Source organism: Macaca thibetana, chromosome 2 (genome assembly GCF_024542745.1).
Source record: "Macaca thibetana thibetana isolate TM-01 chromosome 2, ASM2454274v1, whole genome shotgun sequence".
Taxonomy (NCBI): Eukaryota; Metazoa; Chordata; class Mammalia; order Primates; family Cercopithecidae; genus Macaca; species Macaca thibetana.
This window is the reverse complement of record NC_065579.1, coordinates 19110217-19128765: the sequence shown is the minus strand read 5'-3', so window position 1 is coordinate 19128765 and position 18549 is coordinate 19110217. Positions and strand designations below refer to the sequence as shown.

At 37.8% G+C, this 18549-nt stretch overlaps 1 protein-coding gene and 1 pseudogene across 5 annotated transcripts in view; both read left to right on the top strand.

The window, feature by feature from the left end:
• Positions 1-18549, top strand: part of RBMS3 (RNA binding motif single stranded interacting protein 3) — a 1212964-nt gene that overhangs the window by 253046 nt on the left and 941369 nt on the right. The window lies entirely within an intron of this gene.
• Positions 6302-7507, top strand: LOC126948901 (mesoderm-specific transcript homolog protein-like; annotated as a pseudogene).

Sequence of the window (18549 nt, the reverse complement as noted above, 5' to 3'; positions counted from 1 at the left end):
ACCCCAAAACATTTCCTCTTTTAAAAAAATCATCTTTAATTTCGAGACCTCATGCTCTGAATGTCACTTTCACTGTAGCATGAGCTAAGCCATGGAAGATTTATATCTTTTGACTTACCTGACTCTGAGTCATACACCCAATGAGTGAATGATGGCATGAACAAGTCACTGATTATATTTTTTAAATGTTTCCCAGAAGGTAGAATTTCTATTAGTTAAATGTACATATGATGTTTCATTTATCCCTTTTAAAGTACACAAATAATGACACTGCAATACAAATTGTTTACATTTATGAAACAGGATTACTTTTTACCCGTTATTAATGCAATAGAGACAGTGCTATTAAGCAACTGCTTACATATCTTGACCCACTTACTACAATTTGCATCTGACCTCCAAATCCTTGGGCAGTTTTACCTGCTGTTGTCCATTGTTATTCTATCTCAGCTATCTATAATGAGATGCTAGTTATCTGCAAGCAGCTCAAAACTGCCTACAGAGTGAGGAAGTCCTCAGTGATCAGTAACTCTAGCAGACAATAGGATTTGCTCTTCCTTTTACATATCTTAGCCACGTTATCAAATAGTAAAATAGATGTGTATTGTCTAGTCCATAGACATATGAGAAAATAAAATTTGAAATATCAAAAGATAATTCAGAATAAAGAAAATAGGTCATATTTGAGATAGAGTACTTTCAGAAGTTATACTCATTTGTTACATAGGGCATAAAAATTGGTTAAAGAGAAGGAGGTAAATAACATTAATATAAGTGGTAGATTATTAGAGTAGTTCTCAATGTGTCACACCTCCCTGTCTTCACATGCTTGTGTAGCTCACTCCCATGTTTACTCCAAACTTGGCCTTATGACTTGCTTTAGTCAATAAGACATTAACAGGTGTATTGTGACCAGCTCTCTTGTAGCATTGGCACCATGTGAAGAAGCTCAGGCTAAAATGCTGAAGACACATATCCCAACTGACAGCCACCACCAACCTCCAGACAAGAAGGTAGGGTCATTTTGTACCATCATGCCTCAGTTGAGCTGCCAGTTGAGGAAAGTCATATGAATGAACCAAGGCAAGACAAGCAGAAGAACCACCAGCTGAACCCAGCCCAAATTGCTGGTCATGTGCTAATTAATGCAACTAAAGCCATTAAGTTTTGGGACTATAGGTTACACAACAATAGATTACTGATAAGTAAACATGTATTTCAAATAAGTTTTCTTTCTTCCTTTTTTTTAAAATTTCATGTGACAAAAAGTGGAAGGATAGGTAGAACAAGCCTGATGCAGGGGACTGATGATGTCATCTAGGGGCTTTCTATCTTTAATATCTTAGTTTTCTATGTATGACATAGGGACTGCTCTACCTTTATCTGTGCCCAGGGAAGGATGAAGGGAAAATATATACTGCTTCTGTTCTATTCATTGTAAACACAGAACACTGTCAGACATCCTTACCAGACCTCTGCTGTGTTTTATTAGAAAGGAGTGTGTCGGCCGGGCGTGGTGCCTCACTCCTGTAATCCCAGCACTTTGGGAGGCCGAGGTGGGCAGATCACGAGGTCGGGACACCAAGACCATCCGGACTAACATGGTGAAACCCCGTCTCTACTAAAAATACAAAAAACAAACAAACAAACAAACAAAAAAAAAAAAACGCTGGGCGTGGTGGCGGGCTGTAGTCTCAGCTACTCAGGAGGCTGAGGCAGGAGAATGGCATGAACCCGGGAGGTGGAGCTTGCAGTGAGCCGAAATCGTGCCACTGCACTCCAGCGTGGGCGACAGAGTGAGACTCCGTCTCAAAAAGAAAGGAGTGTGTGTCATCTGGCCACTTCTAGCTGCTAGGGTGGCTGGGTGGGGAAGTGAATATTGAGCTTTTTTAGCTGCTTTAGTAAGTGTATAGCTGCTACGTTATCCAGTCAACAGTGTCAGATAAGTTTCCTTTCTTCTTATATTGCTTTCATTTTCTCATTATTACTTGAAACCCTAAATAAAAGAAATGGGATACATCTGAAGTTATATCTATTCATTATTTAGGCAACATTCCTTTAAGCCTCAGTTTTCTGGTTTTTTCATAGTTATAACCTTGAGTCTTAAAGTGAGTGAGTTAATATTTATACTATATATAGTAGAATATCTAGCACCAGGAAAGCTGAAACCATATCTGTTTTATTTACTTCTACATGTCCAGCACTGTGTAGAGTGGTATAGGAGGAACTATAAAATGAATGAATGATGACAGAATGACTGCATGACTGACTTAATAGACAAGTGCAAGCTGCCTTTCTTTCAATTATATTTTATCATTTTTAGATATAGACCAGGCCAGGTGCAGTATAGATAAAAATTATATTTCTGAGTCTTCAGAGGTTAGCAAAATGCCTAGCACATAACGTATAGTCAACAAGTATTTGTTGATGATGATGTTGATGATAAATAAGGCTAGCAGCTTATGGTAATTGTACTGAATGATTTTATTTTTCTTCCAAAAAAAGTTAAATTTTAAAATAGAATGAATTGTATCCTCTGGTTGTTTGATTTATGTATATTTTAGAAGCAGAATCTTGAAAAACCTTGCTCAACTTTGAAATAGCAAGACAAATGTTCACCATGTGCTGCATGAAGCTTAAGGCGTTTAATATAACTGGACCCCTGTAGCACACTGATTTTCTTTCTTAAACAACATAAATTTGCTGAGCTAGACCTTAGAGAACTATGATTTGTTGACATGAATTCAACATGATCCCAACCTGCATAGTAAGAATGTTTTGATTTCTTTGCCAACTTTGATTCCTTTGCCAAGTTTTGTGGAACATGTTTTTGGTCTTGGCAATCTCCTGCATGTTAGCTATCCCATTCCTTCTAATTTCCAGAGAGGGACGTTAATTATTTTCCTTTGCACTCCTGGGAGTTAAACATATGAAATTACTAGACAATGCCAGTAAATTATTTTCCCTGAGAAATATTAAGTTGGGATGATATTGAGAATTTCTGAAAGTTGGAGACTTGGTATCCGTGGTTCACTCTCAGCTGGTGTTTGTCAGTTTATTATTTCACTCAATCACAATAAACATAAGTAAGTTGAACTGTTAAATTTGTCCATAAAGACATAAAAAATGTTTTTCCATTTTTATTCACAAGAAGTACCTTCTTGATGATAACTCTAGGTGAATGTGGAAATCTACATTGTTGGATTTAAGGAGAAAAAAATTGAAACATTGAGAACATGAACTAGAGAAAATATTAAGATAAAAACAAAGGGTACTGATGCCATAGAGGCTAGCTGTTCATCTGGCAAATGAAGAAATTATGTGAGTTGTATAAATAAGGAGCTCTCCATTTTGCAACAAAACTGTGTTGCAAAATTTGACCTGTTTGTTGATTTTTGAAAAAGTGTATTCATTTATGTATTCAGTGAGTTTTTTAAATAATTCAGTGTATAGAAATTTTACTTATTTCTTTTAACTTTTGAGTTTGGAGGTAAATGTGAAGATTTGTTAAATAGGTAAACACATGTCACAGGGGTTTGTTGTACATATTATTTCATCACCCAAGTATTAAGCTTAGTAACCAATAGGTTTTTTTTTTTTTCTGCTCTTCTCCCTCTTTCCACTCTCCCCGCTCAAGTAGACCCTTGTGTCTGTTGTTTTGTGCTTTGTGTTCATAAGTTCTTACCATTTAGCTCCCACTTATAAGTGAGAACATGTGGTATTTGGTTTTCTGTTCTTGTGTTACTTTGCTAAGGATAACAGCCTCCAGGACTATCCTTGTTACCACAAAAGGCATTATCTCATTCTTATTTATGGCTGCATAGTGTTCCATCGTGTATATGTACCACATTTTCTTTAGTGGATCTGTCATTGGTTGCATTTAGGTTGATTCCATGTCTTTGCTATTGTGAATAGGGCTGTAATGAACATTCCTGGGAATGTGTCTTTATTGTAGAATGATTTCTATTCCTCTGGGTATATACCCAGTAATGGAATTGCTGGTTGAATGCTAGTTCTGCTTTTAGCCCTTTGAGGAATCACTATACTGCTTTCCACAATGATTGAACTAATTTATACTCCAACCAACAGTGTTTAAGTGTTCCCTTTTCTCCACAATTTCACCAGCATCTGTTATTTTCTTGACTTTTTAATAGTTTCCATTCTAACTGGTGTGAAATGGTATCACATTGTGGCTTTCATTTACATTTCTCTAATGATCAGTCATATTGAGCTTTATTTCATATGTTTGTTGGCTACATGTATGTCTTGTTTTGAGAAGTGTCTGTTCATGTCCTTTGCCTACTTTTTAACGGAGTTGTTTGTTTTTCTCTTGTGAATTTATTTTTTATAGATGCTGGATATTAGACCTTTGTCAGATGCATAGATTAGAAATATTTTCTCCCATTCTGCGTGTTGTCTCTTTACTCTGTTGATAGTTCCTTTTGCAGTATAGAAGCTCTTAAGTTGAATCCGATCCTACTTGCCAATTTTTGCTTTTGTTGCAATTGCTTTTGGTATATTTGAAATGAAATCTTTGTTTGTTCTATGTCCAGGATAATATTGCCTAGGTTGTCTTCCAGGGTTTTTATAATTTGGAGTTTTACATTTAAATATTTAATCCATCTTTTATTTTATTTTATTTTTTGAGATAGAGTCTCGCTCTGCCACCCAGGCTGGAGGGCAGTAGCATTGTCTCAGCTCACTATACCTTCCACCTCCTAGGCTAAAACAATTCTCATACCTCAGCCTCCTGAGTAACTGGGATTACAGGCACCTGCTATCACGCCCACCTAATTTTTGTATTTTTCGTGGAGCCGGAGTTTCACCATGTTGGCCAGACTGGTCTTGAACTCCTGACCACAAGTGATCTGCCCTCCTTGGCCTCCCAAAGTGCTGGGATTACAGGCGTGAGCCACCGCACCCAGCCTTTAATTTGTCTTGAGTTGCTTTTTGTATATGGTTTAAGGAATGGCTCCAGCTTCAATCTTCTGCATATGGCTAGCCAGTTATCTCAGCACCATTTATTGAATTGGGAGTCTTTTTCCCGTTGCTTGTTTTTGTCAGCTTTGTTGAAGACAGGATGATCCTACATGTGCAGCCTTATTTCTGGGCTCTCTATTCTGTTCCATTGGTCTATGTGCCTGTTTGTGTACCAGTTCCACGCTCTTTTGGTTACTGTAGCCTTGTAATATAGTTTGACAGTGGATAGCTTGATGCCTCTGGCTTTGTTCCTTTTGATTAGGATTGCCTTGGCTATTCAGGCTTTTTTTGGTTTCATATGAATTTTAAAATAATGTTTTATAGTTCTGTGAAGAATGTCACTGGTAGTTTGATAGGAATAGCATTGAATCTGTAAATTGCTTTGGGCAGTATATCTATTTTAATGATATTGATTCTTATTATCCATGAGCATGGGATGTTTTTCCATTTGTTTGTGACTTCTCTGATTTCTTTGAGAAATCTTTTGTAGTTCTCATGGTAGAGATTTTTTTACTTCCTTGGTTAGCTATATTCCTAGGGGGGTGTCTGTGTGTGTATGTGTGGCAATTGTGAATGATATTGCCTTTCTGATTTGGCTCTCAGTTTAGCTGTTGTTGGTGTATAGGAATGCTAGTGATTTTTGTGCATTGATTTTGTATCCTGTAACTTTGCTGAAGTTTTTTTTTCAGCTGGAGGAGCTTTTGGGCTGAGACTATGGGGTTTTCTAGCAAGAAAATCATGTCATTTGTAAACAGATAGTTTGACTTCTTCTCTTTCTATTTGGATGCCCTTTATTTCTTTCTCTTGCCTTACTGCTATGGCTAGGACTTTCAATACTATGTTGAATAAAAGTGACGAGAGAGGGCATCCTTGTCTTGTGCTGGTTTTCAAGGAGAATGATGCTAGTTTTTGCCTATTCAGTGTACCATTGGCTGTAACCTTTATTGAACTCTTCACCCAAAGACAACACAATATACATTCTCCTCATCACCACATGGCGTGTACTGTAAAGTCAACCACATAATTGAACATAAAGCAATCCTCAACAAATGAAGAAGAACCAGAATCTTATCAAACACACTCTAGGACCACAGCAATAGAAGTCAGGACTATAAAAATTGCTCAAAACCAAACAATTAGATGGAAATTAGACAATATGCTCCTGAGTAACTTTTGGGTAAATAATGAAATTAAGGCAGAAATCAAGAAGTTCTTTGAAAATAATGAGAACAAAAATACACTATAAAATACAATATACTAGCATGCACAACTGGTTCCCCTAAACATGGAGTCCTATAGTCCAGGTCTTACTTGAATCAGGATGAGGGTATGGTGCGTCTGAGTGGCGCTGTTGGCCGTATGCCTATTTGCTGCATACCTGCAGATCCCACCCCCTCAGGTCTCCCCAGCCCTTCACTCTTGGAAATATTCAGGCAAATTTTTCACTTATGAGGGACTGCATATCTTCTACCAAGACTCTGTGGGTGTGGTTGGAAGTCTGGAGATAGTTGTGATTTTATACAGCTTTCTAACATCCAGCTATGATTGGTACAAGATTTAGGAAGGTCTGACTTTGAGGTTTGCACTTGATTTCTTAGACTTTGGCTTCACTGACAAACCACAACCACATCACTATTCCATATTTGAGCGGGCTAGCATTATGGAAGCACTTTTATGTCATCTGGGGCTCCAGAAACACAGGACCAATCTTTTGTCTCATGACTATGGAGATACTGTTACTCAGGAGCTCCTCTAAAAGTACAACAGAATCAATCTGGTAGGCTTACCATACAGTATCCATCTCCATAGAGTATCCATCTGTGAAATGGAGTTACCTTTCCTGAGACTCACTGTCCCCTCCTTCTCCAAAAGCTACTTAAAGCTGGAGATGTGCTCTCACCCATCCTCACATGGCTGACGAACTTCTTTGTATTCTCTCGATGTCTCACCCCAGTCTTTGGGCCATGTACTTGGCCCTGTGAGAGTGAGCTGTGGGATGGGGTATGTGGGCAGTCCCATCCCACAGCTGCAATAATGACGGGAACTTAGTCATTGACCATCTCTTACGGTACATCATAAATCAGAGAAATAATTTAGAAGGTGCTGAGTGGGAGCTCTTGCCTCTGAAACTACCCCCATTGATTTTTTTTATCTATGAGCCATTGGATCCTGTAAATCCCATCCAGAGTTTTTGGAGCTGTACAGGAAAAAGCTGTCGTGGTCCATGATGTGGATTCTGGATGACCACATTAGCCATGATCCTTAGCTAGAAGATCCCATGGGCTTCCTGAATGCATACATGGGCTTCATCAATTCCTTTGAGCTGGAAAGAGTAGCTTCCCTGTATTATCTCCCCTACTCTCTTATCCGTGGTTTATTCCATTTAAGAAGAAATGCCCAAAAGAGGCCCTGGCTATCAAACACTCTTCTCTCACAAAGTCCACTTTACTCAAATTGGTCAACAGTATATAGGAAGAAGCCAGCAGGAGCTCTGGCTAAGGTTCACATAATAGTCTTCACGGAATAGTCCCATTACTTTGACATCTCATCAAATGTACAGACTTGCCTTTGTTTTTGTGTTATTAGGAAATTCTGATGAGCACTACTATTCACTGAAAGACGTTCTTTTGCATGAAAGACTTTTTAACACTTTGGACGTTTCTGAAGTATTTAGTAGTGCTAATTTCTGGCCCAGCCCCAGTAGGAACTTTACAGTAAGAATGATGAGCAGGGGGACTCCTTCCCTCTCCTTGAATGGCTTTATGGGCACATGCTTTTTAAAAGTTCTTTAAGCAACACAGAGCTGGGTCTTATTTGTCATACCTTTGGCTTTAGTTTCATCAGCTGTTTTTAATTATAAACATTTTGTTAAAATAGATATTGGTTTGAATAATGTAGTACTCTAAGTATGATTTAAGACTATGATTTACCAAATGTCCCTGTCTGACAGCTTTAAAGAGAGTAGTGGTTGTCCCAGCACGGAGTTTGAGATCTGAGAACGGACAGACTGCCTCCTCAAGTGGGTCCCTGACCCCGAATGACCTAACTGGTACACAACTCCCAGTAGGGGCCAAATGACATACAGCCAGGTGCCCCTCTGAAATGAAGCTTCCAGAAGAAAAATCAGACAGCAACATTTGCTGTTCTGCAATACTTGCTGTTCTGCAACCTCTGCTTGTGACACCCAGGCAAACAGTATCTGGAGTAGACCTCTATCAAACTCCAACAGACCTGCAGCTGAGGGTCCTAACTATTAGAAGGAAAACTAACAAATAGAAAGAACATCCACACCGAAACCCCATCTGTACGTCACCAACATCAAAGACCAAAGGTAGATAAAACCACAAAGATGGGGAGAAACCAGAGCAGAAAAGCTGAAAATCAGAGCGCCTCTTCTCCAAAGGATCACAGTTCCTCACCAGCAATGGAACAAAGCTGGATGGAGAATGACTTTGACAAGTTGAGAGAAGAAGGCTTCAGAAGATCGGTAGTAAAAAACTTCTCTGAGCTAAAGGAGGATGTTCCAACCCATGGCAAAGAAGTTAAAAACCTTGAAAAAAGATTAGACGAATGGCTGACTAGAATAAACAGTGTAGAGAAGTCCTTAAATAACCTGATGGAGCTGAAAACCAGGCCACGAGAACTATGTGATATATGCGCAAGCTTCAGTAGCTGATTTGATTGTGGAAAAAGGATATCAGTGATTGAAGATCAAATGAATGAAATGAAGTGAGAAGTTTAGAGAAAAAAGAGTAAAAAGAAATGAACAAAGCCTCCAAGAAATATGGAAGTATGTGAAAAGACAAAATATATGTCTGATGGGAGTACCTGAAAGTGACGGGGAGAATGGAACCAAGTTGGAAAACACTCTTCAGGATATCATCCAGTAGAATTTCCCCAACCTAGCGAGGCAGGCCAACATTCAAATTCAGGAAATACAGAGAACTCCACAAAGATACTCCTCAAGAAGAGCAACTCCAAGACACATAATTGTCAGATTCACCAAAGCTGAAATGAAGGAAAAAAATGTTAAGGGCAGCCAGAGAGAAAGGTCAGGTTACCCACAAAGGGAAGCCCATCAGACTAACAGTGCATCTCTCAGCAGAAACTCTACAAGCCAGAAGAGAGTGGGGGCCAATATTCAACATTCTTAAAGGAAAGAATTTTTAACCCAGAATTTCATATCCAGCCGAACTAAGCTTCATAAGTGAAAGAGAAATAAAATCCTTTACAGACAAGCAAATGCTGAGAGATTTTCTCACCAACAGGCCTGCCTTACAAGAGCTCCTGAAGGAAGCAATAAATATGGAAAGGAAAAACTGGTACCAGCCACTTCAAAAACATGCCAAATTGTAAAGACCATCAACGCTAGGAAGAAACTGCATAAACTAACAAGCGAAATAATCAACTAAGATCACAATGACAGGATCAAATTCACACATAACAATATTAACCTTAAATGTAAATGGGCTAAATGCTCCAATTAAAAGACACAGACTGGCAAATTGGATAAAGAGTCAAGACCTATCAGTGTGCTGTATTCAGGAGACCCATCTCGTGTGCAGAGACACACATAGACTCAAAATAAAGGGATGGAGGAAGATCTACCAAGCAAATAGAAAACAAAAAAAGCAGGAGTTGCAATCCTAGTCTGTGATAAAACAGAGTTTAAACCAACAAAGATCAAAAGAGATGAAGAAAGCCATTACATAATGGTAAAGGGATCAATTCAACAAGAAAAGCTAAATATCCTAAATATATATGCACCCAATACAGGAGCACCCAGATTCATAAAGCAAGTCCTTGGAGACCTACAAAGAGACTTAGACTCCCATACAATAATAATGGGAGACTTTAACACCCCACTGTCAACATTAGACAGATCACCAAGACAGAAAGTTAATAAGGATATCCAGGAATTGAACTCACCTCCACACCAAACAGACCTAACAGACATCTACAGAACTCTCCACCCCAAATCAACTGAATATACATTCTTCTCAGCATCACATCACACTTATTCCAAAATGGACCACATAGTTGGGAGTAAAGCACTCCTCAGCAAATGTAAAAGAACAGAAATTATAACAAACACACAGTGCAATCAAACTAGAACTCAGGATTAAGAAACTCAAAACCGTTCAACTACATGGAAACTGAACAACCTGCTCCTGAATGACTACTGGATACATAATGAAATGAAGGTAGAAATAAAGATGTCCTTTGAAACCAATGAGAACAAAGACACAGCATACCAGAATCTCTGGGACACATTTAAAGCAGTGTGTGGAGAGAAATTTATAGTGCTAAATGCCCACAAGAGAAAGCAGAAAAGATCTAAAATTGACACCCTAACATCACAAATAAAAGAATTAGAGAAGCAGCAGCGAACACATTCAAAAGCTAGCAGAAGGCAACAAATGACCAAGATCAGAGCAGAACTGAAGGAGACAGAGACCCAAAAAATCTTTAAAAAAATCAATGAATCCAGGAGCTGGTTTTTTGAAAACATCAACAAAATTGATAGACTGCTAGCAAGATTAATAAAGAAGAAAAGAGAGAAGAATCAAATAGATGCAATAAAAAATGATAAAAGGGATATCACCACAGATCCTACAGAAATACAAACTACCATCAGAGAATACTTTAAACACCTCTATGCAAATAAACTAGAAACCCTAGAAGGAATGGATAAATTCCTGGACACATACACCCTCCTAAGACTAAACCAGGAAGAAGTTGAGTCCCTGAATAGGCCAATAACAGACTCTGAAATTGAGGCAATAATTAATAGCCTACCAACCAAAAAAAGTCCAGGACCAGACAGATTCACAGCCGAATTCTACCAGAGGTACAAAGAGGAGCTGGTACCATTTCTTCTGAAACTACTCCAATCAATAGAAAAAGAAGGAATCCTCCCTAACTCATTTTATGAGGCCAGCATCATCCTGATACCAAAGCCTGGCAGAGACACAACAAAAAAAAGAGAATTTTAGACCAATATCCCTGATGAACATCGATGCAAAAATCCTCAATAAAATACTGGCAAATCTAATCCAGGAGCACATCAAAAAGCTTATCCACCATGATCAAGTGGGCTTCATCCCTGGGATGCAAGGCTGGTTCAACATACACAAATCAATAAACGTAATCCAGCATATAAACAGAACCAAAGACAAAAACCACGAGATTATCTCAATAGATGCAGAAAAGACCTTTGACAAATTCAACAGCACTTCATGCTAAAAACTCTCAATAAACCTAGGTATTGATGGGACATATCTCAAAATACTAAGAGCTGTTTGTGACAAACCCACAGCCAATATCATACTGAATGGACAAAAACTGGAAGCATTCCCTTTGAAAACTGGCACAAGACAGGGATGCCCTCTCTCACCACTACTATTCAACATAGTGTTGGAAGTTCTAGCCAGGGCAATCAGGCAAGAGAAAGAAATAAAGGGTGTTCAATTAGGAAAAGAAGAAGTCAAATTGTCCCTTTTGCAGATGACATGATTGTATATTTAGAAAAATTCATCGCCTCAGCCCAAAATCTCCTTAAGCTGATAAGCAACTTCAGCAAAGTCTCAGGATACAAAATTAATGTGCAAAAATCACAAGCATTCTTATATACCAGTAACAGACAAACAGAGAGCCAAATCAGGAATGAATTTCCATTCACAATTGCTTCAAAGAGAATAAAACACCTAGGAATCCAACTTACAAGGGATGTGAAGGACCTCTTCAAGGAGAACTACAAACCACTGCTCAACAAAATAAAAGAGGACACTAACAAATGGAAGAACATTCCATGCTCAGGGATAGGAAGAATCAATATCGTGAAAATGTCCACATTGCCCAAGGTAATTTGTAGGTTCAAGGCTATCCTCATCAAGCTACCAATGACTTTCTTCACAGAATTGGAAAAAAAATACTTTAAATTTCATATGGAACCAAAAAAGAGCCCACATTGCCAAGACAATCCTAAGCCAAAAGAACAAAGCTGGAGACATCACACTACCTGACTTCAAACTATACTACAAGGCTACAGTAACCAAAACAGCATGGTACTGGTACCAAAACAGAGATATAGACCAATGGAACAGAACAGAGTCCCTGGAAATAATGCCATACATCTACAACCATCTGATCTTTGAGAAACCTGACAAAAACAAGAAATGGGGAAAGGATTCCCTATTTAATAAATGGTGCTGGGAAAACTGGTTACCCATATGTCGAAAGCTGAAACTGGATCCCTTTCTTATATCTTATACAAAAATTAATTTAAGATGGATTAAAGACTTAAATGTTAGACGTAAAACATTTAAAAACCCTAGAAGAAATCCTAGGCAATACCACTCAGGTCATAGGCATGGGCAAGGACTTCATGTTTAAGACACCAAAAGCAATGGCAACAAAAGCCAAAATTGACAAATGGGATCTAATTAAACAAAAGGGCTTCTGCACAGCAAAATAAACTACCATCAGAGTGAAAGGCAACCTACAGAATGGGAGAAAATTTTTGCAATCTATCCATCTGACAGAGGGCTAATATCCAGAATCTACGAAGAACTTAAGCAAATTTACAAGAAAAAAATCAAAAAACCCCATCAAAAAATGTGCAAAGGATATGAACAGACATTTCTCAAAAGAAGACATTTATGTAGCCAACAGACACATGAAAAAATGCTCATCATCACTGGCCAGAGAAATGCAATCAAAACCAAAATGAGATACCATCTCATACCAGTAAGAATGGCGATCATTAAAAAGTCAGGAAACAACAGGTGCTTGAGAGGATATGGAGAAATAGCAACACTTTTACACTGTTGGTGGGATTGTTAACTAGTTCAACCATTGTGGAAGACAGTGTGGGGATTCCTCAAGAATCTAGAACTAGAAATACCATTCAACCCAGCCAACCCATTACTGGGCATATACCCAAAGGATTATAAATCATGCTGCTATAAAGACACATGCACATGTATGTTTATGGCAGCACTATTCACAATAGCAAAGACTTGGAACCAACCCAGATGTCCATCAATCATAGACTAGATTAAGAAAATGTGTCACATATACACCATGGAACACTATGCAGCCATAAAAAAGCATGAGTTCATGTCCTTTGTAGGGACATAGATGAAGCTGGAATCCATCATTCTCAGCAAACTATCGCAAGGACAGAAAACATGTTCTCAGCACAAGTTCTTACTCATAGGGTGGAATTGAACAATGAGAACACTTGGACACAGAGTGGGGAACATCATATACTGGGACCTGTCATGGGGTGGGGGGAGGGAGGAGGGATAGCATTAGGAGATGTACCTAATGTAAATAATGTAAACAGGTGCAGCACACCAACATGGCATATACACATGTAACAAACCTGCACGTTGTGCACATGTACCTTAGAACTTAAAGTGTAATTAAAAAAGGACATTGGAAGCTAAAATTGAATTTGCATTTTGAATGCATCTTATAAAAAAAAAACTATGATTTACCTACATAGTATACTTATTTTACAAGAATACTAAACCAGCATACCCTTACTCTGCCAGTGAACCTAATTAAACATGTTTCATTTCTGAATAAATTGAAGTAGATCCTAACTATTTACTGAATATACTGAAATCACATGACATTAAGGACCAGTACCATCTGTGCCAGAGATTTACCATTATTGCCAGGAAGATCAATTTTAACAGCAGATTATAGTCTGAGACTCCACAGACCTCAGTGCTTAGAAGCATGTCTCTCCTGAGCTACTGTAGAGGAGAAGGGATAGTTTTGTAGTCCAAGCCACTATATGCAATGTACATTGATTCCTTTATGATGACTGCTTAATTCCCCATTGCCTGTCCCAGAGAAGCTTTCTCATGTAGCTTGGTAATTCCTGTACTTTATAGACAGGAAATTTCCAGAAACTTTAAGAACAAATTCTGAGAGGCCTATGAGCAAATGGTGCTGAATACTTTTTTTTTTTTTTTTAAGCCACATTTCATTGTGTTAGTCAAAGCAGGATTATTAAGTGATTATTTAAAATTCAGTTTTTAAATTAGCAACTTCAAGTATGACAACTTTTAAACTGGAATAAGTATTTTCTGTTAATGAAAATGAATTGTGACAAAAATATTACAACATACTAGAGTCTGTAGGACACAGCTAAGGCAGTGTTAAAAGGGAAATTCATAGCACTAAATACCCATATCAAACTGCTAGAAAGATCTCACATTAACAACCTAACTTCACAACTGAAACAATTAGAGAAGCAGAAACAAACCATCCCCAAAGCTAGCAGAAAATGAGAAATAAAAATAAAAATCAGGCCAGGCACCATGGCTCATACCTGTAGTTCCGGTACTTTGGGGGACTGAGGCAGTGGGATCACCTGAGGTCAGGAGTTCAAGACAAGCTTGGCCAACATGATGAAACCCAATCTCTACTAAAAATACAAAAATTAGCCAGGTGTGGTAGCAAGCACCTGTAATCCCAGCTATTCAGTAGGCTGAGGCAGGAGAATTTCTTCAACCTGGGAGACGGAGGTTGCAGTGAGCCAAGATTGTGTCATTGTACTCCAGCCTGGGTGACAAGAGCGAGACTTTATCTCAAGTAATAATAATAATACTTTTAAAGGCCACTAGCTATACTAATAAAGAAAATAAAAGAAAAGCTCCAAATAAACACAATTAGAAGTGATGAAGGGACTGTTACTACTGACCCCACTGAAATAAAAAACAAGCATTAGAAACTACTACAAACACCTCGACGTACACAAATTAGAAAACCTAGAAGAGATGGATAAATTCCGAGACACATACACCCTCCCAAGATTTAGCCAGAAGGAAATTGACTCCCTAAATAGACCAAAAATGAGCACTGAAATTGAATCAGTAATAAATAGTCTAGCAACCAAAAAAACAAAAGACCCATGACCTGATGAATTCACAGCTGAATTCTGCCATATGTACAAAGGAAAACTGGTATAATTCCTACAGAAACTATTCCCCCAAAATTGAGGAGGGACTCCTTCTAAGCTCATCCTATAAGGCTAGCATCATCCTGATACCGAAATCTGGCAGAGACACAAAAAAAAATGAAAACTATAGGCCAATACCTTTAAATAACATCGATACAAAAATCCTCAACAAAATATTTGCGAACTGAATCCAGCAACACATCAAAAAGCTAATGCACCATGATCAAATAGGCTTCATCCCCAGGATGCAAGGTTGGTTCAGCATATGCAAATCAGTAAGTGTGATTCATCACATATACAGAACTAAAGAAAAAAACCACATGATTATCTGAATAGATACGGAAAAGACTTTCAATAAAATTCACACTCCTTCATGTTAAAAACTTCCAATTAAGTAGGTATTGAAGGAACATACCTCAAAATAATGAGAGGCATCTGTTTATTGAGTTCATACTACGTGCGAGGTGTAGTTCTAGGTGTATGGATACAGCAGTGAATAACATTAAAACAAGGCAAAATAAAACAAAAATGATCCTACTCTCAGGGAGAGTTTAAGGAACTTGCCTGAAGTCACAAATCTCCTAAATGACAGAGCTGGAACTGAAATCTAGACTGTGTGACTCTGTAGCCCATGCTCTTCACTGTGGTGCCTTTCTTTTAAAAAATTAATTAACTTTAATTTTAGATGAATTTTGGGCTTACAGAAAAACTGAGTGGAAATTACAGACAATTCTGAATCCATTCACTGCTCAATCATCTTTCTTGACTTTTGATGCAGAAAGCAATGGAAAATGCATAAAACACTAGTATACCTAAAGAAAATCCCCTCTCTTTTCTCTGTACTTGCATTATAATGAAGTAAATGAAAATTTCCATCATCCTAAGTTATTCATTCATTCTTTCCACACGTACATACAGAACCTCTCCCATGTGTCAGGCTACTCAAAAAGAATGATGAATAAACTGACATGAACCCTGACCTTATAGAGTTTATGGTAGAGTATTAACCTTGGCGGAGACAGTATCAGAAATGAATATCTAATTACAAAAGACAGAAACATTAAAAGACAATGTGGCAAACAGTTTTAAAATCCAAGTTCTTTGTGAGGCAGTAATATTTCAGTGACACCTGGAGGATGAGAAAAAGTTAACATTGCAAAGAAAAGAGGAAAGGTCATTTCAGGGAGGTGATCACCATATACAGAGTTACTGAGGAGGTTAAGAATTTGAAGGTTTCAAAGTATAAAGAGCTCAGTTGGTAAAGGAAATGAAAAATGATGGGACTGAGAGATAGGAAAAAAGCCAGGAGAATTTGTTGTCACAAAAATCAAGAGAAATATGATCATGTAAGGTCAAGTAAGTTTAAGATTTTTTAAAAGGTCCATTGGAGGATGTTTGTGACCTTTCATTTTTTGATATCAGCATTAACACAAGGGCTGTTTTAAGTGGTTTTCTAAAAAATTTCAAGTGCATGTTTTCTTATCGAGAACACTGTTCTCAGGGTTCTGAGTAAGAAGTGTCTAGTTAATGGCGGATGGGAAAGTCATCAAAGGTGTGTGTAGATAATATTTACAAGAAGTTGAATATGCAAGGAAGATAGAACAGTCAGTAGAAATGAAGGTGCATTCAGGGAGTTCTTCTTTCCTTTGCTTGAGATCAATTATAGAAAATTAAAATGCTGTTTTCAGAAATCTAGCAGAGAGGGAGAGGCTGAAAATGCAAGTAGGAAGAGATAACTGAGGTGGAATGAGAAAGGGTAGGAGTCATTTGTATATTTGATGAAGAAAGAAAGGTCAAGTCCTTGAAGTCAGTAAAGGATGGTTGTAGAGAGTGGAAAAGTGTACTTAGAGAATGGTAAGTATGCCAGCCGGTGTTGGGTAACCATTTGAACTAACGACAAGGAATTTATAGTGAGATCAGCAAATTAGAATCGAGTTTCATTGGGCCTAGAACTGAAATGGGAGTAGTTTACATACAGTTTCTCTCTCAAATATCTTGATATTATATCCAGGGCTGGTCCACTGTTTGTACAGTTATTAAGAGCCCAGACCCACTCTGTTTTGGCACTCTACTTTCTCCATCATTTGACTTCCATTTCAAGGCCAAGATGGTGTTCTGTTCCAATCAGCAAGAAGGGGAAAGAGACAAATAGAGTGCATCTATCCCTCTTTTAAATTTGTTGTCAGCAAGTGAGATGATTGAATTAATCACTTTGGAAACTGAACAGGTTGAGGTGTTGAAAAGTCTAGGATCAGCTGGGCATAGTGGCTCACGCCTGTAATCCCAGCACTTTGGGAAGTCAAGGTGGGTGGATCACGAGGTCAGGAGCTCGAGACCAGCCTGGCCAATGTGGTGAAACCCCGTCTCTACTAAAAATACAAAAATTAACCGGACGTGGTGGCACATGCCTATAGTCCTAGCTACTCGGGAGGCTGAGGCAGAAGAATCGCTTGAACGCAGGAGCAGAGGTTGCAGTGAGCCGATATCATGCTACTGCACTCCAGCCTGGGTGATGGAGTGAGACTCTGTCTCAGGAAAAAAGAAAGTCACCAGAGATGAGGAAGTCAAGGATGGAAAATCCAAATTATTAGAAAAAAAAAAAAAAAAATTAGGTAATAGGGACTTGTGACCTTACTATAGGAATGGGTTATATGAATTATATAGAGGTGAATTCTGAGATTTTTAGTGCACCTGTAATTTGAGTAGTGTACATTATACCTAATGTGTAGGTATTTTTTATTTCTTTATCCACTCATTAGTCAATGAGCACTTAAGTTGGTTCCACATCTTTGCAACTGTGAATTGTGATGCTATAAAAATATGTGTGCAAGAGTCTTTCTCATATAACGACTTCTTTTTTGGGGAGGATGATACCTAGTAGTAAGATTGCTGGATCCAACAGTAGATCTACTTTAAGATCTTTAAGGAATCCCCATACTGTTTTCCATTAGGTTGTACTAATTTGTATTTCCACCAGCAGTGTATAAACTTTGCTTTTCATCATATCTGTGCCAACATCTATTGTTTTTTGACTTTTCAATAATAGCTATTCTGGGGGGTACGCATCTCACTGTGGTTTTAATTTGCATTTTCCTGATGACTAGTGTTGTTGAGCATTTTTTTCATATTTTTTGTTGGCCATTTGTACATCTTCTTTTTGAGAAGGGTCCATTCATGTCATTTGCCTACTTTTTAATGAAATTATTTGATTTTTTCTTGCTGATTTGAGTTCCTTGTATATTCTGTATATTATATATGTATTCTATATATTATATTCTGTATATTCCTTTGTCAAATGTGTAGTTTACAAATATTTTCTTTCATTCTGTGGGTTGTCTGTTTACTCTCCTGATTATTTATTTTGCAGTGCAGAAGTTTTTTAGTTTAATTAGGTCCTATTTATTTATTTTTATTTTTCTTGTATTTGTTTTGGGGGTCTTAGTCATAAATTCTTGCCTAGGCTTATTTCTAGAAGAGTTTTTGCAATGTTGTCTACTAAAATTTTTATAGTTTCAGGTCCTATATTTAAGGTTTGATCCATCTTGAGTTGATTTTTGTATAAAATGAGAGATATAGGAACCCAGTTTCAT